At 47.1% G+C, this 25,220-nt stretch overlaps 1 long non-coding RNA gene across 1 annotated transcript in view; it reads right to left on the reverse strand.

The window, feature by feature from the left end:
* Nucleotides 1–2,389: 2,389 nt before the first annotated feature.
* Nucleotides 2,390–25,220, reverse strand: part of LOC144171421 (uncharacterized) — a 293,332-nt gene continuing 270,501 nt past the window's right edge. Inside the window, exon 4 of the long non-coding RNA XR_013322957.1 lies at nt 2,390–3,658. This is a non-coding gene — a long non-coding RNA (uncharacterized LOC144171421). The remainder of the gene's footprint in view (nt 3,659–25,220) is intronic.

Below are 25,220 nucleotides of genomic sequence, written 5' to 3' on the forward strand. Positions count from 1 at the left end.
TAAGCACCTTTTGCTGCTTTCGTAGCAAGCTCAAAATACTCCTGTAGGCCTCCAGTGCTGCGATTTTGTCCTGTCATTTTCAGGGTCCTTTCCCTTTTGCGTCGTTCTCACTCCTCTCCTCGGTTCCCTTCTTTTCCTCGTCAGGCTAATGGCGCGTACCCAAGGAGGGGCAAAAAGCTTCCTTCTCCTCTTTTGTTTCTTTCTTCGCCCTTGTAAATATCGCATATTCGCTGTCAGCGTAAACGTGCCGTGCTACTTCTACAATGCGCAGGCTCAGATTACTTATGTAAGCCCCCAAACATGCATCTAACCCACGTTTCTATGTCGAAGGCCACAACGCATTTACTGTGTCCACATTTTGTTTGCTAGAGTCAAAGTTCGGCGATGGGACAAGGGGTGCGTTTTATACTTGTATTATGAAGTGCACCCCGGGCACGAATACCAGTCTCACTTACTTTTCTTTCGTTTGCTTTTATCAGGTTTTCGCTGTCGGCAATTTTTCGGGCCCCATTTGCTTCACGCCGGACGCCGGCTTGATGGGGCATTTAATGCTTTCGAATAAACATCACTAAGTCGAAAGTAACGTCCCACATGCAGAAAATGCCAGCTTCAGCCCAGGGAATGGGAGACTAGAATCGGCCAATAGTGAGTGCCCATCCAAAGCACGCGATGAAATTATCAGTGGGATCATTATGGCTGGAAAGCATTCGGCCAACCCTGATTATTTTTTATTGCGAGAGCTTGCCCTACGGCATAACAGAAGTTTTAAAAGCACAACATTTCACTAGTTTCACGCAAAAATCCTAGAACAGGCTGGTAGTGGGGTCCCCATCTCCAACGCTTAAGATCTGGGGGTCTCCCAGGATGGAATCCCGTGTCTCTAAGGTGTTGAATTCAAGCGTTTCTGAGACCTGAGCAAGTCCACACCAGGTGTTTAACGTCAGCTCCTGGCGCAGAAGTCACACAGAAGGGGCAGGTGTCCGCAAACGAGGCGTGATATCGGGCAGGCCAAGCGTGGGTAAATGCTGGGGATAACGCCACCCCAAATAGAAGCCTCCGCAGCAGGACCTCCTCCTAGCGAGCGAGCCCACTGGGGAGGTCAGTTCCACTCGGTGGAAGTAAAGCACGGGTGGTGCAGCGGAGGTTCTCTTTTTCCACCAACAGTTCTTCTACGGTAGATACTGAAAGAAGTGGTAGTGGCCGCGGGAGGTGTCTTCTGTGGCAGGCGCGATCTGCCGCAGTGTGGGCAGAAAGCATGTCCCGGCGAATCCACAACACACGGACAGGGCATTGGTAGGTGTCCATAATTGCGTGAATGAATGAAGCCAGGCTCGTACAGCGCGCAACGCGACGTAAATCCCGAATCGCTGCCGTTGAGTCTGTGAAAAGTTCCAGCTTCACCCCACTAGTCACTGTCGATGCAAGCGTCTGCAGATTATCCCGAGTGGCAGTAAGTTCTGCTAACAGGATAGGTAGAGCACGGAGGGTCTCCAACGCGAAGCTTTGGTTCAAGGCAAGGTAAGACGGACACGTCAAGGCCGTGGTGACGATGCAGTCGTATGCCCCGGCGTCCACGAAAACGTGGACAACCGGTTGCGTCGCAGGCGCCCTGTCAGGGACACGAAGGCGGTGTCCGGGGGCTGATGTAGGCCAGAGGTACGGATATGGAACTTTGTCAGGGACTTGTTGTCCAGGCTAGCTAAAGAGGAAGGTACGCAACAAATGCGCACTCCCTGTGATAACCTATGGGGCAAAAACTATAGGGGGCTTACTAAGCACCTTGAAAAAAAAAAAAAAAAAAAACGTCGGTCCAACGAGCCATGGAAAGAAGACTGATGGGAATATAACGCTTAGGAATAGGAAGCGAGCTCCTTGGATTAAATATCAAATTCTGATCCAAGGTATTCTACCTCAAATTAAGTGAAATGAGGGGAGTTGTGCTGTATACACGTAGTGAGTAGAGCGAGAACTGACGGACCACCACTACGGTAACGGAAAGCTCAACCATGGCCGCTCGATGGAAACAAGACCTTGTTTCCATCGAGCGGCCGTGGCTTAACGAGAGACGGGCCTAGGAGAAGACCACTAACTTTGTGGTGGGTTCACATAAGGAAATGATGGGGAGAAGAGTGTTTTCGGACAGTGTGGGCTATAGAAGCGATTGAAATCCTATGGGAGAGACCTCTGTTTAGCAGTGGACACAAATAGGCTGGTTACGGTGATCCTATATGCAATATCTGTAAAAACATTTCGAGCCAAGCGCTGTCCAACTTGTCCCAATGACGCGAAGTACTCCAGCTACTTTTTATAGTTGTTAGAAACGTTAATCGTTCTACCACACTGTTCATGGATATTTGTTTTGCTTTGTTAGATCTCCGTTTCCATTTGCAACGTTTGCTTCGCTATGCGGTAAAATCGTGTTCCCTTGATTTCAGCGCCCGAAAGGGCTGGCGATGCTCACGGCAATTGTTACTGTCCTCGTCGGCACTTTCGGCTGACTTGCGGTACGTTCCGCCACATTGATGCACTGTTGTTATTTGTGCAATTATTACTAAAAAAAAACAATAGCCAAGCAAAGGGTTCATCAGACTTTGTTAAGTAAGTTTTTGGGGGATTTACGCATGGTTTCAAAAACTGTTCATCTGTATTTGTGCTAAAAAAAACGCGAACAATATTGTTGCCTCACGTAGGGTAGGCGTCGAGCGTGCCCCGAATCTAATTATAATTACGTTTGTGTTTCACAATGTACCGTAAATTCTTCATTTATAACTAACTGATTTTTCCCATCTGCACGGCTTCTCGATTCCCACAGTTTTTCCCTTACATTGGCCTGTCAGTAATATTTATTTGAACCGACAATTGCCGATCGGAATAGGGGAAATTAGAGTGCCCCTGAATTAATCACGGTCGGTTAAATGCGGAGGAGTAAAAACCCTCTCCCGGGGAAGCAAATATGTCAGGAATCTTTATTTCCGTCCTGAACGTGAATTTCGAAAGCGTTATAGGTCTCTACGAACTGTGCGATGAAGACAGAATTCGGGGGCAACAGCTTATGCCTGGGCGGACGAGTGCATTCGGGCCAGCCTGAAATCGGCGAGCGCCCGAGAAGAGTGCGAAAAAGGAACAGCGCCCGGCGGTCCTCATCCTCGGCCAGAGCCAGCGTTGTGCAGGCTGCCTCAGTTTCATTCAGGGCCGTTTTCTCGCCTACATAATTTATCGCCGGTGCAAAGAGCAAAGCACGGGGAGAGCAAGAGCAAAACAGGAAATGTAACGAGCGAGGCTCGGAGATTTACGGCGAATATAACTTTGCGCACAAAAGATGAGAACCGGAGAAGACGTTAACGGCGCGGACGCTGGGCACTGCGGACGCTGGGCGAACAGCCGTAAATGTTGCACTGCCGTCTCGCAGCGCCCTTTCGAATTATACAAACACATCAGACGAATCAGCCGATCCATCTGCCCCCCTGGCCTTTCACAAAGGCCAGGAACAACCCGGATATCGCATATAACTGCCGCCGGAGCAGGATGTTCCCGGTGTCGGGCAGGCCGTCGAATTAGCGGGCCCGGCCGTCTTGTCGGCGGCACGGGAACCCGCAGGCGTCCACGCACGACAGCTTGGAGCTTTCGGGTAAAAGAACCCTCCAGTGCAGGAGGATATCTGCGTATCGTTAAAAAAGAAAAAGAAGGGCGCGGAAAGTGAGCACCCGTGTTTTTCCACCACCATTGTGCTCCCCCCCATTCTCCGACAAGCACCAGTTATCTCATTTCTGGGCTATCCCCGCCTTATCGATAAAAACATGAGCAGCTAGGTATTTGACGTCATTTGCAAGCGAGCTAAGTGCAATACCGGTCGGTCGGTCAGTCGGTCGGTCGGTCGGGCGGTCGGTCGGTCGGTCGCTCGGTCGCTCGGTCGCTCACTCACTCACTCACTCACTCACTCACTCACTCACTCACTCACTCACTCACTCACTCACTCACTCACTCACTCACTCACTCACTCACTCACTCACTCACTCACTCACTCACTCACTCACTCAAACTCAAAATAGCTGAGATTACAGTCCTTTTCTTCAGATGTAATAAATATAAGAGGGAGCATTCATTTCACGTTTTCAGTGCATCAACAAATTTTACATTGCGTTTTTTTATATAATATTACCACCGCTTCACATGTATTTATACTGCTGCATACACGGTAGATTTTTTTTAATTACCATTATTGCCAATCACGGCCTTATCGCCTCTGTTTTCAGGAACACAACATAGTGCACCGTGAAAAATTTCTAGTCAACAAGAAATGCAACAAGAAAAATCAGCACGGGGGACCCCTCCCGTTTCCATATGCCACGCCTGGCACGTTTAGGCGTTTTGTATCCCTCAGTCTTTTTTATTTTTTTAAAGCGAACTTTAAAGCGTGTGGCTATGGTTCCTGCATTTTTCATGCGCGTGAGCAAAGACGCCCTGCAGCGAAGCCACCTTTATGGCGAATGCTCAGCACAAGGATGTACCTCACGTTTTATGAAAACTTCTAAAAAATCTTCCGGCAGTTGGGTGCCAACGCTACCCTATCATTACGCCGAGTTTCGTTTACTTGTCATTTAGCCCACAGTGAAGTTGTAAACGTTGCGGGATTGCCGTCTGCTGTCAATAAATGAACATCTACGGGAGAAGTATGGTTACAGAAAGCGGCTGTAACCCTTGTTCTATCGAAATTATCCTGCAATCAAAGCACGTGGCAATTAGCCACTTGGACGACTACATTATTACGGGGAGTTCAGTTTACCTGCCATAATTACGCAGTGCCCAGAGAATTCGCAGAGGTTGTAAAATTCCAACCTGCTGTCAATACTAGGGAGGGAAACGGGACCCCCACATTATGGACGATTTTTCTGGGGAACGGAGACATCCATATTAACGAGTCATAACTGTATTGCAATAATTTCTAACTCATGCTCGTAGCAACCCCCGCTGGCGGCTCAGTCAAATGTTACCACTCCTTTAATATTTGTGTACAGAAAAGGCTGAGCACGAAATATTTGCGCGCACACAGACATCTCCACAAAGTTTTAAAAATTTAAAGCCCTTCCACTATATGCAATGAGTATGAAATAACGGAAAAGCTGTAATGGTGGATAACTGTACTGAGTTATGTGTAGTGACATAGTGATCCAATAAAGACACATACACATAGCTTCATTGAATTATTCTAAATTAAGTCTCATAAAGCAATTTGTTTCCGGATAGTTTCGATAAAACAAGAGTTACAGCCGTTTTCTCTAACCATACTCTCTATGTCGACGGACATGCATTAACACCTGCCGGATAATCTGCAACGTTTGCAACTTCACTGTAAACTAATTAACTAATTAAGAGAAGGAAATCACACTCGGTGTAATTATAGAGCCGTCTAAGCGGCCAATTTTTATATGATTTATTTTGCGGTCGTTTCGATAAAACAAGAGCTACAGCCGTTTTCTGTAACCATATTCCCTCCGTATACGGCCACGTATTGATAGTAGACTGGAATTCTGTGACGTTTAGAACTTTTCTGTGAACTAACGAATTATAAAAAGTAAATTAAACTCGCCGTGATGATTGAGTTGTCTTAGCGGCCAATTTCAGTGTAATGTTTTCTATGATGCCTACGTTAGATTTTGACCTATAAATCAATTTAGACGAGCACTGCTCGTCTAAATTGCACGTGCTCGCTCCAGCCCGTGCTCGAGCTGGAGCGAGCGAGCGTGCTCAAGCGTCCAGCACGTGCTCGCGAGCACGTGCTCGCTCCAGGCTGGAGCGAGCACGTGCGATTTTCTGTCGACGCGACCCGATAGACGTATACGCAATTTCGGTCAGAACCTAGAGTAAGACAGCTTCGCTGTAAAAATGTACGATACCATAAATAAATACGTCTTCAGGCCAAACGGGAGAGCATCGTAAAATAGCCAAAAGTCCCGGCGTTTAATGACGAGCCTCTACAGTTGATAACACAGATCTGAACTGCCCTGTTTACAACCCTGCCAAATTTTGTTTACTTAGATGGTAGAAGATAAATCTCCCACTTCATTTTCTCGTAATCAAATTTTCTACAAATTTGGATGCGATACGAAGAAATATTAATAAAAAAAACTTAAAGGACTCCAACGCATTGAATTGTTTCCGCGGATTCAGGAAAGAAACAATTTTTATTACAGAAATTCATGCACGCCTCCATCCAGTCAACAATGTGTCCGTAGGCGCGTCCGTCATGATTTCCCTGCACGACAACTGTTTCCATTTCGATGTACTCACAGGCTAAGACGTAGCTGCAAATGCTAAAAAAGCATCGAAGGCAGTTGAAGAGTTAAAGAAAAAGGAAGGAAGGAAGAAGCTTTATTAACAAAAGGATTGTGACTCCGCCTATATGGGTGACGGGGGATGCTAGGCTAAAAAGAAAAACCAAAACTTTATTCCATTGGTGACAGGGAATAATAGGCATCTTTTATTTGTCATTTTAAACTGCTCGGAACTGCTCCGTATACCAGCTCCGTATTTTGTTTGCCCAATGAATTTATATTGCAAGAGCAGTTTTAAACTAGGAACTGTTCCAAACTTCTCTGGACAGGAAAATAAGAGACGAACAATGTCACCATATGGAGGACCTTTAGCCAGTTACACCAGTTTCTTATAATTCATATTTATGCTACTGGTATGTGCGCTCTTGGGGAGAGGGGTTTTATCATACAATACCGATATTCCAGGCACCAGGCAAGGATTACGCGTACGGACGTTTGTCACGACGCGTTGCCATAGCCATCATTATGACACTGACCGGGCAGGGGAGGGCGCGCGTCCTACCAACGTGGAGATGGGAAGGGACGAAGGTCCAGCTCGTAACAGGCAGTGGCCACCGTCCTGCTGCTCACTGACGTGAAGAAGGAACCAGGGGTGGAGGGAGAATGAGAGTATGAAAAACGCTTGTTTAATGCAAAGGAGGCGAAAAGCTTGTTGCGGGTTGTTGATGATCGCTCTCCGCCGCTCTTCCTGAAAAAAAAAAAAAAAAAAAAAGTTGCCCCCCAGAAAGGCCAACGGGTGCGGCCCGGCGATGATCCTTCCTTTCGGTGTACCTTAAATTTCTAGCCGGTGGCTGAAACTGTTGCGTCACAGCAATGCCGAAGAGAGCAACTTCGTTAACGTAAACGTTCCACACCAGAAAAGGATCTAAAAGTCCCGGGTAACGAGGACACTGATCGCTTGCCGTCGACGTTTGAATCAGAGCTCTTGGAAGAAGTTTCCACCATTTGTGATAGTGTTGTGTGATTTTCCAGACAGCCAAGTTCTCCCGGAATTTGCATTTCTGGAACGTATCAAAACGCATTCGATTTTTCCCATGTTTCCTGGAGGGGGAAGAGGCCCTTGTCCTGCAGTGGACACGAATGGAGTCTTGATGATAATGATGATAATGATATGAGCAGGAGTGGCTTCTCAGTTCAGGAATCCGCTGGAGGTCATGTCCCCAACTGCTCTGATCTTGAAGGCGCGAACTAAGCTCGACCGTCTCCCACTGCTCAGGGGTGGGGGAAGGGGAAAAGCTTAACAGCAGCGTAGCAGGTCTGGATTTTGCTGCACGGAGTGGGCCCGGTTGTTTGCGGTATTTGCATTCATACGCGCACCACTGCAGATATATCAGGCTTATATGAGATGGCCCGACTCATTCCGTGTGTTCATTACGACTCATTCCGACTCATTCCTGCACCTTCATGAGTTGTGAATGTGGGCTTAGTAGCTTTCTCCTATAGCGTTGCGTTACAAGGTCGTGAGGGAGGTCCAGTGTTCCCCCCGTGATTCATTTTGCGAGCGCTCGGGCCCTGTGATGGGCGAAGCCGCTGCCCTTCACAGAGTAATGCGCCGGAATCGATGCAGTCTGGACCTGCCAGGGCCTTGCCTTGCAAGTTGTGAAGCGCTACGGGTACCGCGTGCCCTTACCGATGTGTAGGGAGTGCTCGCATTCGTGTGAGTCTTGGCTATTTCCCCCTTCTCGGTTTCCCGCATGGTAGACCTCGGCCCGGTGATGCTGGTCAGCAACTTGCTTCAGGTCGTTACCACTGTGACATACGCTGTCTTTCTTTTTTTTTTTTGTTTATTTTTTGCTTGGCACCTTCGGTGTAAACGGCGGTGTCACTTTTTCGTGTATAATCTTTATAGGGCCCTGGCTCTCGCCGTTCGTCTTCCTTAGTGGTGTTCGGGGTGCATGTTTCTTGGCTCTGGTGATACCCTCCCTTATTGCTCTGCCCGATTCTGAAGGCACATCTCTGGCCAATTTGTTTTCTTGCGCTGTCCACTTTGGTCTTCCTAGTCTGTGGCGCCCTGCCTTTGCCTGGTCTAACCTTTCTTTCTCGGTGAATAAGTGCGTTTGAGTAATCTATTCTAAGGTGTTGTGTAGAGCCATTTGCAGCACCTGAGTCATGGAGGCGTTCATAGGAAGGCTCAGGCCTGTTTTGCCGTTATTGTTAGTGCGACTAACTTTTATGTTTAAGTTTTGCTTTGCTTTACATAACGCGGGATATTACAAATGAAGAGCAGGACTTCTCATTGTGATAGACATTGACGGACGAGTAGAGCGACACGATCCTCTCGGCAACCGAGACGGTAATTGAGACCCCCTAGAGGTGCACAGCCACCATGTTAACTGTAAGAGTGAGGATCGTAATAGGTTTCCTCTTGAGCGACAACGTACTGTCAACCGCTCTCGCTCTATAGCGCGAAGACTGCGTTTGATAAGGCGTATGCATACGTGTGAGTTTGTTGGCGTAGTAATGAATACACCTGTCATCACAGCCTGCATTGGTACCGATTCCTTGCAAAGAAGAATTAACCGATATTGTTTTAAGATGGCTTGCACTGACGTCAGCGTAGCTGCCATGTTTGTGACCCACAAGCACGGCGAAAGGCTGCACGCTTATCTGCTGCTCGCATTTTTGCCAGCGTTGAAAAATCTGAAAGTGGGTCACAAGAAGGGTTGTGATGACGTCATGTGCAAGCTATGTATATATTGTTCAAAGTCCTGACCCCGACGCACTTCCAAATTGCATACACGTACGAAGAAACAACTTTCAATCCAGGACAGAGTCGTGCTAGGGTGCTGGAACCATACATGGAGCTGTGCATCGACGATAACGTGCGCATTCTTCGGCTTACCGAAACTTAAATCCAGATACGTATTCCTTCAGTTTTTACAAGTCTCCCCAAGTCTCAAAAAAATCTTTAACCAAGTTGAATAACGCGTTACAGTGTCGTCGCTGGTACTACAATAGGCCAGTAGGCAAGAAAACTGCGCAGGTAGTGGCTTGTGCCGCACAACGATTAACCTGCTTACGGCAATGCAAAAGGTTCGCAACTGACCAGCCAGAACAGGTTCGGTTTGAAGAGTGTGGAACATTATTGCGTGCCCAAACATGATTTACAAGAGTCCTTCGGTCTACTTTGCTTCACCTCGTACAACAAACGGGCATAGCTTTTTAGTTATGCCACCGAACTCACAAGCCGGTACAAAACCCCTTTATATACATTGTACGTATAAATGTGCCCTCAACACATTTCTTCTACTTTTTTATCCGCCCCAATCGCGTGCGATTTATTGCAGCGAACCCTTTCTGTAAGGCTCCGATCGAAGATTTCAGTTCTTGTCTTTCAGTTTCAACTGCTGACTCATAAGTGCACAGAATAAGTGGGAAGATTAATGAATAGAGATGAGATACTGAGCACGCAAGCACCTTCTCTCCAAAGGTTTCTTTTAAGGCACTACGCTGTCCTTATTCGCTTCTTAAAACGCAACAAAAGGCAAACCCGAAAATGGTATTCGCTTCTTAAAACGGAACAAAAGGCAAGCCCGAAAATGGTCCTCATGATACTGACGAGGAATCGAACAGCACCGAAGCGAAATTTTCGGTTTCGTGCTCTTCTCTGAAGTTGCCTGGAAGGTTTGTCATCGATACCAATGTTGCGACCAGGGAAAAAAGTTACTTTTTAGTTGGTTCTCCTCTGCAACGTTGACCACATAAACTTCTGAGTGCCCGGAGAAGTATGGCAGATATTGCGAAACGTGTCCAAACTATTGCGAAAGAAGCGCATAAAACCCCTTCTCGATGCTTTACACCTGCAGTGTGTGCCTCTCTCGGTCTCATGACTCGATCACTTCCCGAAAGATCTCGCATGATCACCGAAGTGACCCCTTGCCCCTGCGCGAGCGGAAGAGATGGTGAAACATCGGTTGAAGATCGAGAGGCGAAACGGGGACCGTCCTCTGTCTGTGTCATACCCGCGCGGGCGCGTAGATTCGTTCCTCGCTGTGACCACGAGGCCTCTATGACAAACAGGCCGATAGCGTGCGGAAGAACGTATAGCACGGCGCGACAAGCGGCGCCCATGAAAAACTCTGTCCCAGCGCGGCGAAGATGTGGAGCGAAAGAGAAAAGACAATTCTCCGGCGCTTATTTTTGGAAGCGAAGGATTCTGCTCTCCGGCGCGGCTCATTAATCAGCCGTGCAGCGCCACCCGTAGCCTGGCTAGCGCGGCGGCGGCGGCGGCAGCAGTCATCTTTCATTCCTCCCGAAAGGAGAATCCGTTTACCATGGCTCACTGCAGGAAGGAACATCGCGCGATAAGTTGCCGCTCTCAGCGAGCACGGAGCAGAAAAGAGGCGCCGCGGGGCCGTCCCGAAGGCGAACACTCGCTGCCGCTCGAGCCGCGCTTTCGCGCCTGCCCCGCCGCCACCGCGAGCTGTGGGGACAAGATGAATTAAGCAGCTACGCTTGCGCGCCGCTTCAAAGCTCGCGCTGTTGTTCCGCGAGACGTGCGCTGGCCGGTAAGGCAGCGAAATAAGCTCGGCTTTTAGGGATTGCTTGTTACATTTCGAACCCCCACACGCCGCGACAGAGGGCGAGGCATTTTCTTGCTGAGGTCACGAGTTCCGCCCCGTGCAGAGCTGGGCCGTTTTCTTTCTCGGGGCATGTTCGTGAGTACCGGCCCCGGAGGTCGCGGTTAGGTGCAGACGGAATTCAAAGATGCCGCTGTGATCTTTTGGGTAATTAGGCACATCTTGTGGCAGGGTCATGCTAGGCCACCAGAGCCAACCTGGGGACAGCCACGCAACGAGAAGTCAGGGGAAGGCGTAGAGCATGGCTCCATGTTGTAATAATAATAATAATAATAATAATAATAATAATAATAATAATAATAATAATAATAATAATAATAATAATAATAATAATAATAATAATATTTATAGCTTGCGGGGAGCTACTGGTTCATGTACTAACCACTATAATTAACAGTCCATTTCAATCCACCACATTCCCTCTCGCCTGTTGGGCAGAGCGCATTGTTTCTGTCTCTGTAGAGTGGTTGCTAGCTAATGCTAGCCAGTACCGGCAAATTTTGCTTCTTTGTACCGCACCAGAGAGTTTTGAGTCTGTTTTAGAAGATTATTTGTCTTTGAGTCTTAGAGGCAGTTGAAGACAGTTAAAGACCGTTAGAGACAGTTAAAAGTTTTAGGTGCGAAAGGGTATGTGTGGGTGGGTATACTGACGTCGCAGCCGATGGGAATCGCTAAATCGGCCCGGAATTGTTACTGGTCAGTCCCCTTAGCGGGTATGTGAGAATTGTAGGGAGTATGCGACGTCGTAGCAAAACGGCAATTGGTGAATCGACCGTGAACGTCTGGCGGCAGCTGTATTAATCATCGGTCAATCCTCTACACAGAGTGGAGACGGCCCTTGACTGGGTATGCAAAAAGGTTGTTACGCCTATATTCAGCCATAACGTCCCGTGACCTTAGTGTTAAGCCTAGCGACGTGCCAAACATTATGAAACTCATTATACGTGAAGCTGCGAGCACCGGCTGACTGCGTTGGGCCCTCAAAGCGTAACGTCACGCTTAAAGGGACCCTGAAACACTCTTTGAAAAGTGCAAATAAACCAGCACGACGTTTAGATCCCACAGCCAAGAATACCTGAGCCAAATACTACACGTGGACGTGAAGCGGTGAGCACGCAAATCGCCCCGGAAGACGCGGAAAAACCAATCGCGTTCGGTTCAATTGCCCTTATTATGCACCCTTGGCACCGCCGAAATTACGTCATTTGTGCGGTGGCTGTCCTATTGGCTGTCGCCGGTCAACGTCATGGCTTATGTCTCGCATTTCATGTGACGATCCGCCGTCTTCGGCGCTGTGCACCAACCAGTTCTATGGCTGAACGTGTACGAACAGTTTTGCCGTTTCTTTTGCGTTTTGAGTGCGCGCGTAGTTTGACTGACAAACTCAATAGTTCCCTTTCAACCAGACCACTCGACAACAAACGCTTATTGCTTCAAAAACGGCCTACCAGCTTGAACGCGCGCTTGCATGCAGGCAGCCATGCCTGCTTTTTTGTTACTCCAGACCGGAAATAGACCCTTTCACGTTGCGGAGAATAGGAGAACTCCTAGGACTGTGATATATCGAAGGCCGCCGAAGAGAACGCCACGAGCCGCCCCTCTCTCCGGGAGAGAATAGTAGCTTTCGTGGCGTTGTCCACGGTCGAGTTGAGAGGGAACGATAATACGCGATTTCCCATCGCGCGTAGTTTCGACGACAGTGAACGAATTTTCATAATTCTTGCGAGAGGAGATGGCTGGCATAATAGCCTTTACCCCATAAGGCATCCCGAGTAGTCGATGGTAAGTGCTGCAGGGTCCCTTTAAGGTCGAGCTGTGCCAAATGGGGAAGCATACCTGCGTTTCGCCGAAATGAGATGAGTCGCAGCCAAATGGGTCATCAAGCAAGTGCATACCCCTGTTCGCAGCCTATGTATATCCATCCGCGTTCGTAACTATAGATGGGATTCAGTCAACGGGATTTTGGTACCATTTATCATTGCGTGAACAATGAGCAACAGAGCTTCCGCTAGCCTTTCCGCGCGCTCACTGCTTGGCCAGCACCCACTAAACAGCGCGGGTTCACAAACCGATACGATTCGCACAGTGACCTAGCGGCATGCCCGCTGGTGCGTGCCACACCGCCGATGAGCGGCCAAATAGCCGTTCCTACTGTATCAATTGGAAAGCGCGTGGCACGACACGTAGTGCTATACCGACGGCTTCCTGAGGTTCAGGTGGCTGCGGTGGCGATCGACAATGTGTTTACACATTTCGTCGACGCTTGTCAGCGCAGGAACGAGATTCTCACGCATTCATACAGATGCACCGATAAATTTTCAATTAATTTTTTTTTTTGCATATCGCAGTGTCGCCGAGGGCGCACCTCGCAGAACAGGCCAAAGATCGTTTTCGCACTAATGACATCCCGCTTCCTGGTTTATGGTTTATGTCCAGCCGTTCCACAAATATAATACACCACCATTCCTTCTTTCATGCTACAAGCACCTGAAGCAGTTCAGACACAGCTCGATACTGTGTACTTGCTTTGACCTGAGCATGGATTTGGATACCGTCACTGACCACTTGCTAATACGAAACTGTCCCTCCTGAACATATGCAGCCATTTGCTTAACCTTTTAATGTCAATTGCGTGGGCGCACCTGCAATGTCGATGTTTGTGGTCAGCGGACATATACTCGTGTACAGTTTGAGAACGACAACAGAAGTCGCCCCTGCGCCTTGTAACCGCACCGGCTGTTCCTCGGCGCGGCGCAGAGTGCCCAGTGCAAGTATTTTGAACGTGACACGAGTCATTTACATGATTTTTCGGACTTAATCTGGTTATAAATTACTGCACCGACAAAGAAGAAACTAAGTGAGAAAAAGTAGACAATGCCACGCATAAACCGCAATCTCCCTTCAAAACAACCGCACGCGTTGACGACTGGGTCCACCGCTTCGTCGGCGTGATACACTACATGAGCTATTGATGTTCTTAACTTCTACCCGAGTACATGCAGTGCTGTTCATCAATTGAGTAGCGTGCCTCCGGGGTCTGTTCACTGTCCTCTCCTGTTTTCTTTACTGGTTAGTAAAGTCGCGGTCGGTACGGGGCATGTTTACATTATTCTTCATGCAGATTACACCGAAGTTGTAAAGAAAGTTTTATGGCTTCGGAATTGTAGGTATTAGCCGGCCCATTTAGTCGCCACTGCAATAAAAAGGTCGCAATTGTCGTTTTCATAACAAAGTATCTCCTCTCTCTCTCACGGTAACTGTGCGGCAAAAACCAAAGCATTATCATCATACGTGTGTAAATTGATTATACGCTTTTTTATACTCAGTTCAACGTCTGAAAATGCTTAAGCATTTGTATGTGGATAAAACGAGGAAACCGTTCTGCCCGTCTGGAACGCTTGATGTGTCAAACTTTCGCCGCATACAGAAATGCTGTGTATAAATGGCGCTAGGAACTTCATATTTTGACATCAGAATTCTTGTATTGCCTTTAAAAGGTCTTCATACCAATTCATGTCACTATAGCGGTGAAGTCGACTTTAAATTGGCGCAGCATTTTACAGGGATACATGGGGTCTTATGGATGACTTCAATACCAGGCCCTTGGGCCATCATACTTTGAAATCAGACTTCTTATATTGACGCCTAAAAAATTCTCCCCCCCGCCCCCCCCCAATGCATTTTGTATAGTAGTGAAGCCGAAACTAAAGGGGCCCAGTGATGTGCTCGGAGACAGTCTTGGGCAGTAACTAGTTACTAACGCGTTACTGGAAACTAATTACTTTTTTCAGTAACTGCTAACTGTAAATATTTACTTTTAGGTTAGAGGAACATGTAACTGTAGCATTACTACTTTTTCACACAGTAACTGCAATAGAAAACACCATTACAGCTACTTTTTTACAAAAAAAAAAATTATCCGGCAGCAACGCTCGTTAAAGGCCGACGTGCAGTTAGGGCTTTGCACTTTTTCGGACTTCCTTCTTTGCAAATCCTCTCCACCTTTCACCTTTTCACAACACGGCTGCCCTCGCAGTTTAGCAGAGTAGGTTGCTAGGAGGATTATCTTCCTTGCAGAATACCGAGGTTAGAGGTCGGTCCTTAAGGTGATTTCTTAAAATTTTTTTCCTCCGTCTTGAGTCGATCGGAAGAAACTGGTATTTAGACCTCCGCCAGGGAGGAAATTTGCCTGCCCTTCAAAAGAAAGACCACCGCACAGGGGAATGGCACCAAGGGTGCATCAACAAAAAACTTGATGCAACAAAATGAGGCATACACAACGATTGTTAGCATTGGGCTTGAGTGTTGCCCCTTTTAGGTTCCCTCCGTCTAGGATTTTATCACGTGCAATTGTGAACAGCCGCATGCCTTCGCATATTACTACTGAATAGACTCTATCATTTCATTTGTGATCTATTAGTTTTTCATAGTAACGGAAAAGTAACGACGTTACTTTTTTCATAGTAACTGTAAGTGTAACAAGTTGCTTTTGTTAACTCTGTAACTGCAACTGTAACAGAGTTACTTTTTCGGCTTAGATAACTGTGACGCCAACACTGTTACTTTTTCCTGGTAACGTGCCCATGAACTTCACTGAGTTAACTGCTATTAGGGCGGCAGCTTCACATCACCAATAGTCCCGCTCGACAATGGGTGATTTTTACCGACTCGCGGCCTGCCTTGCAAGCACTGATGAAGCCATCCCACCGCTGCAGCCAACTTGTGCGTGAGCTACACGCATTGCACACACTAAGGCTACAAGACGGGCACCGCATCTCGCTTCAATGGCTGCCAGGTCATTCCGGCATCCAGGGGAACGTCGTCTCTGACGCAGCAGCGAAAGAGGCTCACAATCTGCTTGTGTCTATTGGAATCCCGTATTCGAGACAAGACGGAAATACGGCCGTGAATGCGCTTGGATGGAAACTGCAGTTATCAACTTGGCAGGACCCTCTTAGGATACCCTTCCCTCTGCACGCGATTGACCCTCAGTGCAATTTCCAGTTTCCGCGAGGTCTGCAAAAGCAAACTGAGGGTGTCCTTCCCCGACTACACCTGAACGTTGCCTTCACTGGTAGTTTTCTTTTTAAGATAGGCTGGGCGGACTCGCCATTGTGCTCTGTACTGCCCGCAACATACAACTCAACGCGAAACAGCTAAAAGAACTCTAGTGCGACTGCTACGCGGAAACTCTTTAGAGCTGCATCACTTTCTTGGTCCACGGCAAAATCACGCTGACGCAGCGCGAGGGACAAAGGCTCTCAACTTTTCTGTCTGACACGGGATTAATCGATGTTCTTTAACCTTGGGATACTCAGATTTTTCTCCTAGTGCTGTAAATTTTTTCTACGTTCCAAACTGATTTTATTTCCTTCTCCTTCTTATTCATTGTTGCTGCACACTTCTTCCCCTATTCTTTTCTTTTTTTTCACTTCACTATGCTCACCCCCATCTGAAGTAGCAAGCACCGCCGTTTGTGGGGCTAACCTCTTCAGTATTCATTAAAGTTTTCTCTCTCTCTCTCTCTTTTCTCTCGGAGGGGATACATTTTTTTTAGGTATTTAGTCTAAGGCCCAAGGAACATCCTACTTAATATCAGACTGCTTATATGGTGCCTGAAAGAAAAGCCTTCCCAGAAATGCGTGTGTGTTGGTGTGAATCCGACTTTAAAAGGGCTTCGGATTTGGCGCTTTGTGTGGACACACTGGGTATTGTCGCGATATTGAATAAAATGCCATAGGCTGTCCTCCTTTACTCTCAGACTGCTTACACGGCGCCAGAAAAAATGTCTTCCCAGCAATGCATGCGTGTAGTAGTGAACCCAACTTTAAAGGGGATTGCTATGTAGCGCTCCATAGGGATACATAGGGTCTTATGGAAGTGTTTCAGAAAAAGCCCGAGGTCGCGGATTCAACCCCGGCCACGGCGGCCATTTTTATGATGGAATCGAAAGACCTGAACGTCAGTGTGTTGAGATTTAGGCGCACGTAGAAGACGGCCAGGTGGTCGAAATTATTCCGGAGCCCTCAATTACAGCGCGCCTCACAGCCCAGGTGAAGCTTCCGAACGTAAGCCACCCCCCCTCCCCCCCTCTCCCCCTTCCTTAGATTCTAAGTATTTGATAAAAGGCCCAGGGGCTTCCCGGTTGGTGTCAGACTACTTCTATTCAGATGCACGCGAAAAGCGAAAACGCTCGTGTGTGGATATTTAGGCGCACGTCAAATACCCCAAATGGTCAAATTTAATCCGGAGCCCTTACAACGGCGTGCATTATAGCTTTGCAGGTATAACCTCGGCGCGTTAAACCCCGCAGTTTTTTTTTTTCCTGACTGCTTATACAGCACTTAAAAATATATTCTGAGCGATGCCTGGGTGTGCAGCAGTAAATCCGACTTTAAAAAGAGCTCGGTAACTTACAGGTCGGCTTAAGCATTTATTCGACAATTACCACTTGGGAGTTTGCAAATTTTCTTTGCCTGGACGTAAAACAACTGATATTGGTGCCCTTTTTGGCGGCAAGTTTACCTTTACCCGGTATGTTAGGTCTATCAAATAGTGAGCTCCGCGACACCTGGTCGCAGTTTGCAGCAAGTGTAGATAGTTCCATACCTTTGGCTCCTTCCTCATATACTGTACATGACTGGATGCTGTCTTGTTTTAGAATATCCCTAGTTTGTCTAGCAAGGCACGGTAAATCTAACAGCACATATATTGGTACAGTGAAAATAAGTGGTTTTAGGAGCTGGGGCTGCTGGCGTCTCTTGTCGTCGCCGTAAGTGTCGTCTGGTGTAGTCATGGTACTAAAACACCGGTAAACTCGTTTACGCCTCGCGCTAGAACGTAACGCGTACTAAAAAAGCACCGCGACACTCGTTTACGCCTCGCGCTGGAGCGCTTCGTAAAGCGTACTAAAAAACTCGTTTACGCCTCGCGTTAGAGAGCTTCGTGCTCCAACAACAAGAGACTTTACCGAAAAGCTGTATACCTCTACCCCCCGACGGTTTCATCTCTGTTTGCGAAAACGCCAAGTCGCCAAGAGGAGAGAGAGAGAGAGAGAGAGAGAGAGAGCTCTTTATTAGATAAAAGCAGAGAGGTTTGCCGGCATGTTCCCGCCTAAATGCTACTCTGCGGGGATGGGGAGAAGGGAGTAAAGGCCCTAAAAAATTAGGGCAGAAGAAAGGGGGGAAAAGAAGAGATTAAAAGAAAAAGTGAACACGAAGCTTTGCGTGGTGACGTAAAAGTCCACACGATCTCACAGGTAAAGTTCTAAATTGTCTCTGCGACGCCGATTCCGTGTAAATAGTCAAATAAAGCAACCAACACTTTTCTCTGGGACGATGGAGAAGAATACTCTTATAAACTGCATGCTTCGCCTCTCCCCTGGTTTCCCGTTAGTGCAGATGGCCCCGGATTTTTGTTTTTATCTTTGGACAGCGCTTCCCCAGACAGAATAACCCTCCTGACGCAATACCAATGCATTCGTGTGTGCTAACTCGTCTAAAGGTGTGGTAGGCTAAAGCTGACGTAATAAATATTCTCTGTAAGTTTATTCATGTGAAAGTGAGCTGTTATGAACTTCCTTATCATTGCACAGCCAACCTTCCCGCTTCTTGTTTATTCTCCACCGGGTGGGAAGGTCGTTCTCCCTCTGTCGGGGCAAGAGTTTTAGCAGTCCGTCTGTTCCGTCGTCTACGTAGTTATCGAGTGGACCGGGACCCCTCTGGGCACTTGCGCATTCGACGCGGAAGGGGAATTTGTTCCGCGGGCAGCCCCTCGCCATGCTCGTGCATTCGTCACGGTGGGAAGCACCTCCTTGCCCTTCCGCGCACGCAGGCGCAGTAGGGCCCCGGTCAACACAGTGACTACGTAGACGACGGAACAGACGGATTCCGAGTCACTAGATCCAACGCGTCAGTAGATCCAACGAGTCATTACATCCATTCGTGGATCTACTGACTCGTTGGATCTAGTGACGCGTTGGATCTTGTGACTCGGTTGGATCTACTGACCCATTGGATCTAGCGACGCGTTGGATCTAATGGCTCGGATGGATGTACCGACCCTTTGGATCTTATGACTCGTTGGATCTAGTGACTCGGTGGGGCGGGAGGGAGAGGAGGATAGTTAGGGCAGAAACCTTTTTGCCCCCTCCGCCTACCCTTCCCGCTTTACAAATGAACAAAAGGGGCGCCCCTCAGCTTACTGCTTCGGTAGCGGGTATGCTTTCTAGCCCTGCACGTTTTTATTTATTCGCACTTTCCACAGCTCGTGGTGTGTTCGTAAGTGCACAATGCACTTTCAAAATAAAGGGGCAAATTCTTTTTAGACTGCCCACGCTGCGAGCACTCAGCGATCAGTCAGGGAATAAGGAAAATGTACAAAAATTAGGAAAAAGGGGCGCTTCTACTACTGCAGATAAGTCATGGGAAAGTGCGCCTGCTACCGTGACGTTCATGTGAAAGGTGCACGTGACGGGGGGTGCGGCGGGACTACGGGAGGGGGGTATTTTGTGCAGAGGTTCTCCGAACGCACAACTTTGGGAAGGGTGGGGGGTGCCTTACTGCTCATTTTAGTTCGCCGTGCTGGCGTTAAGAGGACTGGTGCTCGAAAAAGGTGCATTTAACCTTATAGCGCAGGAGTCGTTGTCGGTTCTCTATTTTTTTTGTTTGCATTTTCAGATATAATTAGAATTTTCACAGCTTAGGTTAGTTTTCGGTGTCCTAACTTTTTTTCCCTGTTCGTTATGTTGTGTTTGATTCGTTTAACTAACGCTACTTTAGTGGAAGGCGAAGCAGTGCCAGACTACAGTACCTAGTATATGCACTACAGCCATACGGGGCATTTTTCATCAAACCAACGCCGGTGGGCGTCGCTTTAGTGGAGGGCTTATAATACCGTCGGACGGCATAAATGCACTCGACTTCCTTGAAACGATTTTTTGTGTAATTATTTGTTGAGAATCGTTCCTCGATCACGTTTGATTCTTTCTCTTTCGGTATATCTCCGATTGCATTGGGAAAAACATGTACTAATCTTGCAGTAAAGTCCGCATGCAGACTTCAGACGTGGCCTACGTCGTCTTCTTGACTCCAACCGCGGCCGGAGCCCCGCTAGGCGTTCCCGGTCCGCCGGGCTTTTGAGCTATTTTTCTGAAGCAAGGGTTCTCAAACACGCTGCCCGCTGGCCGCACGCGACCCTCTGACCTTCTCATTCGAACCTATTTATTACAAATGTTCTTGTTCACAATTCTGCGTTATTTTAGGCCAGCGGATGGTTATGCGGCATAGCCAAAAAAATCAGTTTATTTGTTGAATATTTGGTGGAATATTTGAACCTTTCGGAAGCTTCGCTTTAAAAAAGCAGAAATCCAAAACGAACAACTTCAGCATCGATGCGCACAGTTGGTAGCAAAATACGAAAGCTTGGTATAAAAACTGGCCCTCAGTCCTGCTCAGTTGATTAAACGGTGAAGTTGTTAGATACCAATGAAAATGATGTTACAAAACGGGTTACAAAAGCGCTTTGAATTGCAATTTCGTAATACAGTTGACTCCTATTAATACGAATTCCATGGGAACCGTAAAAAGATTTGAAGTAACACAACTGTCAAATAAACAGAATCTCGTCGTGGTGGCTCAGTGGCTATGTCGTTGTGCTGCTGAGCCCAAGGACACGGGTTCTATTCCCGGCCGCGGCGGCAGCTTTTTCGATGGAAGCGAAAAGCGAAAACGCTGGTGTGTTCGAGATTGCGGCGCATGTTAAAGATTTCCATGTCTAATTTGATCCGGAGCCCTCCACTACGGCGCGCCTCATCGCCTGCGTAGCGTCGGCGCGTTAAACCTCTCAATCAATCAATCAATCAATCAATCAATCAATCAATCAATCAATCAATCAATCAATCAATCAATCAATCAATCAATCAATCAATCAATCAATTAATTAATTAATCAATCAATCAATCAATCAATCAATCAATGAAACAATGAAACAGAAAGTACCATGGAAGCATTGCTATAACTACGCTGTACGTCTGCCTCCTTAATTTTGGTCGCAACCTCGACTTTCCTCGCCAATTTAAGCGCACGACATTGTTTGTCCGGAGTGTTAACGCTCATCGCTAAAGGCCACCTGTATGTTTTTATTCAATATACCTTCCATTAACCGACATAATTGGTTTTGGCTTAGAATTATCGGTCATCTTTTCCATTGAATTGCACGTATAACTGCCGAGACGAGCTATACTCGGTTAGAAGTCAAGAACGGCACCACCTCATGTAGTGTATCACTCCGCCAAAGCGCCGGACCCGTGACGTCAGTGCGCGCGCGTTTTGAAAGGGGTTTGCTATGAATGCGTGATATCGTCTGCATTGTCTCACGCAGTTTGTTTGTCAAATTTGTTTGTTTGTCTGTTTGTCAAGCATATTAAGTCCAAAAAATTCACGGGAACGGCTCACGCCATGTTCAAAATATTCCGAGTAACGCCCTACTTGCGCCGCGCGGAGAAACATCCGGCTACGGTGATAAGGCACAGCGGCAACTTCCGGTGCCGTTCTTAAGTTGTCACCGAGTATAGAACATCCCTTCAAGTTAACCAAAAATTCTAATTAAGCGCCTTTTAATTATCGAAAGTCGATTGTATCTTGTTTACGAACGTATTCACCGGACGTAGGTCGAACGAATCCAAGGAACACGATTGTTATTTGCGATTTAAGCTATTTCTCAGTTCCATATAGTAATCAAATTTGAAATGGCTGCAGTTTTATTCTAACAGACAAACATGAAGTTGCCTGTTTTACGTTGTTTTCGAGACGCCAATGGAATGTCTTAGGAGCTGCGGCTTTAGGTTCGTTCTATCAAAACTGCTACTGGTAACTACCCGTGATATCGCCTAAGCAGCCGCCTCAACGGTCAGGCTTCATTTATGTGTTTCGAGGTCTCCTTACTGAAACAAGAGCTACAGCCATTTTCTGTAACCATTCTCATCCCGTATATGTTTACATGTTTACATCAAAAGAGAATCCCTCAACGCTTACCATTTCACTGTGGACCGCCTAATTACGACAAGTAAATGAACTCGCGGTGTTGAAAGATCTGTCAGGCGGCACCATAATTTTTCCCGAGATGTCTACGCTGGATTTAAAGCTACAGCAGTTTCCCGAATAAGTTGGGGCTTTGCCGCAAAGCGTAATCTGCTGAGCGATCCTGCTGACATAACAGGGCAAAGTAGAAATGAACGCGAGCGAGCGTAAAAAATAACTTCATTGCCACCTACTCGCTAAAAAAGTGGTTATAACAGACCAGACCAGGTGCAGCTTTCCGGTTTACCGCAATTCTTCCAGATGTGATTACTATAAAGTTATTGAGCGCAGTGCAATGACTTTTCGCACAGCCACTGATGGGAGCAAAAGCTTGCTTTGTGCGCAGTTTCAAGTTTATAACGTTGTTCTCCCAGGCTTCCTGGCCTTTGGAATATCCCTTTGAAGTGTATGAGTAGTAACTTTTGATATTTACGCAAGCTATTCGGATTTTCACATCCAAGTTCACTCCTTGGTCAGTGCGAAATATCATTTTTCTCTTGTCAATTAACTGGGTTCCTTTCCAGTTATATTTTCAGCAGGAAAGCTTGGGAGCAATCAATAGAGTTATAGTAGAGCGAAGAACCGGTTCCGCTACGGTACCCGGCACAGCTACACATGCGCACAACTAGCTTTTCTTCCTCTGCGCACGCGCAGTACCGCTGGTCGCCTACCGAGTACCGTACCGGAACCAGTTCTCCGTTCTGCTACAACTCTCTATTAGTAACAGAGTGATTGTTCTTTGATAATCCGTCTTGCACGCCAACTGTAGGTTGGGGTGGCTTTGCGCTCTCCGGGGACTTCTCGTTGCCAAAGTAAAATGAGGGCCATGAAGACGAAGTTTGCAATATGACAACGAAATTTATGCACGCATATTTACATTTGTGCAAGTTAGTAAAACAGGGGAAAGCATACATGTTGACGACCTGGGAACAAATTCATGTTGGCCAAATCCGATAGTGCAGAGCTCCGTGCACGAAAATACCGGATACTAAAAAATTTTCAGCTTCACCCTCGCGTCTCTCATCCCTCCGTCGCCCCCGCCGTCCGCTTCGGTGCGTTCTTGGAAAGCTGTGCCTTCAGCTCCTGAATGGGTTGCCTTGGCTAGCGGACGCTGCAGCGCGTACTAAGCGACACGAATGATAGCGGTGTCCTGATCCAAGTGCAAGAGTTTTAGGGGAGCTCCCGAAGAAGCCGGCGCCAAGCACGCCCCTTCCCCCGTTCCCATGTGCGGAGGGAAATTCGGGGAGGGACAGGTGGCTGACCGTTAGGGCGAACGTCCATCGGGATTCAGAATCAAAAATTTGCCCTACAAAAAAAAAAAAAAAATAGAATAACGCATTTGTTTTGGGGACATTTTTACAAGGCCTTTTCGATGAATGCACATACCATTACACGCAGTTAGGCACCTACACGTTCCAGTGCAGGGCGATTTCGGTACAAACACGTGATTCAGGAATTCATGATAGGAAAAAAAAACAGTGAAAAGTTGCAATCAATTACCGTTTTTTTATGTTATTAATATTTTCTTTATCCCGGCCTAATCATAAGTGCACTCAATTTCTTAAACTCCACTAATTGTGTATTAAAGACGGTTCCTCAATCGCGTTGTATTGATTTGTGTTTGGGCAGTATCTCAAGGACATATTTTCCTAAAAACGGCGTCTGTTCTCTTATTGTAATATTTACGCATAATTATGAATCCGGATATTTTTTAATGATTGATATTGTAGTTATTTATTACTAATCGTTCCTCAATCCTCTTTCATTTAATTACCTTTCTTGTAAATGTTCTTTGAATGGTAGCGCTAACTACTGAAACAAATTACTGAAATTGCGAATTTATGATGACTTAGTTATGCCCTCTGTTTATTTTTTCAATTGCGAAATGTATGTACATCTAATTAACGGCTGAGACCTAATTGGGGCCTGTACCAAATCAGTACCACTTCAATGGGGAAAAAATCTTGCAGTCAATTCGTTGTTGCTTACTTAGGCATGTGAAGAGCGCAAGTAGTTCGCGAACCGATTATTCATGGAGGCTAGTAACCAAAAGGAAACCGATAAACACAACGACCACCCAATCCCAAGAAATACAAGCACGCGCGGTTCCTCCCTTTGGATGTAATGGCTCGTTGGATCTAGTGACGCGTTGGATCTAGGGACTCGGATGGATCTCTTGACTCGTTGGATCTATTGACGCGTTGGATCTAGTGACTCGGTTGGATCTCATGACTCGGTCATCACGTGACCTAGTGGATCTCCCGACTCGTTGGATCTAATGACACGTTGGATCTAGTGACCATAAGCGGAACAGACGGACTGCTAAAACTCTCTATTGTTTTCGTGCGCAACGTTCGCAGTCCCATCAGCAGCGCCGTTTCACGTGAACATAATGTTGGTGTGGGGCTCAACTTAGTACGGGACCCAAAAAACGTTGGCTCGGCGCTTGAGATACTGCAGTAATAAATGGTTAAGAAATTACCCCTCGTTTATCGAAGCCCTAGCGTGCACTACAATCTGATTTTATAGGGCAAGTGGGGCGCTATAAGCGACCTCTGTACACGGAAGGGTGCTATGAAGCCATTCCTACTACTAGCCTCGCTCTTTCAGATCACCTTCAGTGCTTGAGAACATAGATGGTAAATGCAGCAGCTCCGTTCCAAAACGCTGTCTTGGCGACAAAATAACGCTATCGCCTCCGGCATCGTAAGACCTGAATGTAGATGTCCACTGCAACTTTTTTCTGAGTCTCCGTTTAATTGACATGCACCGAAAGGTGCGTCATGGTAAATTAAGGTTCATTCGATAAGGTTCTCAGCAAAGCCGCAGCCCGAATGAATTTAACGCTAACAACAAGCGTTTCATCGTGTGTCGATATTAAAGCAGGAGGCGATTCATTAATCGATATAGTGTAACAAAAGGCAGCGTGTAGCTTCTTAAATCAAGAACGGCATCCTGGATTATAATTGAGGATGCCGTTCTTGATTGAACGGGTCAGCTATTGCCTTGAATATCGAGTCATTTTGATATCACGCCCTACGCGGTCGCCAGTGCGCAGTGGGCGACAGTGAATGAACACGATGAAAGCCGACTACATCACAAGAAAGATCGATAAGCGATCAAGCGAGGGCCACAAACAATGTTGAAAAAGTAGTGCGGAGTCCCTCAGCACGGGCGAGGGAAAGCCGGAACGGCGGTCAAAGGAGGACGGTTAATCAAGGTATCCCAGG

This window comes from Haemaphysalis longicornis, unplaced genomic scaffold (assembly GCF_048455015.1).
Source record: "Haemaphysalis longicornis isolate Haplotype H1 unplaced genomic scaffold, Haemaphysalis longicornis Haplotype H1 scaffold_1, whole genome shotgun sequence".
NCBI lineage: Eukaryota > Metazoa > Arthropoda > Arachnida > Ixodida > Ixodidae > Haemaphysalis > Haemaphysalis longicornis.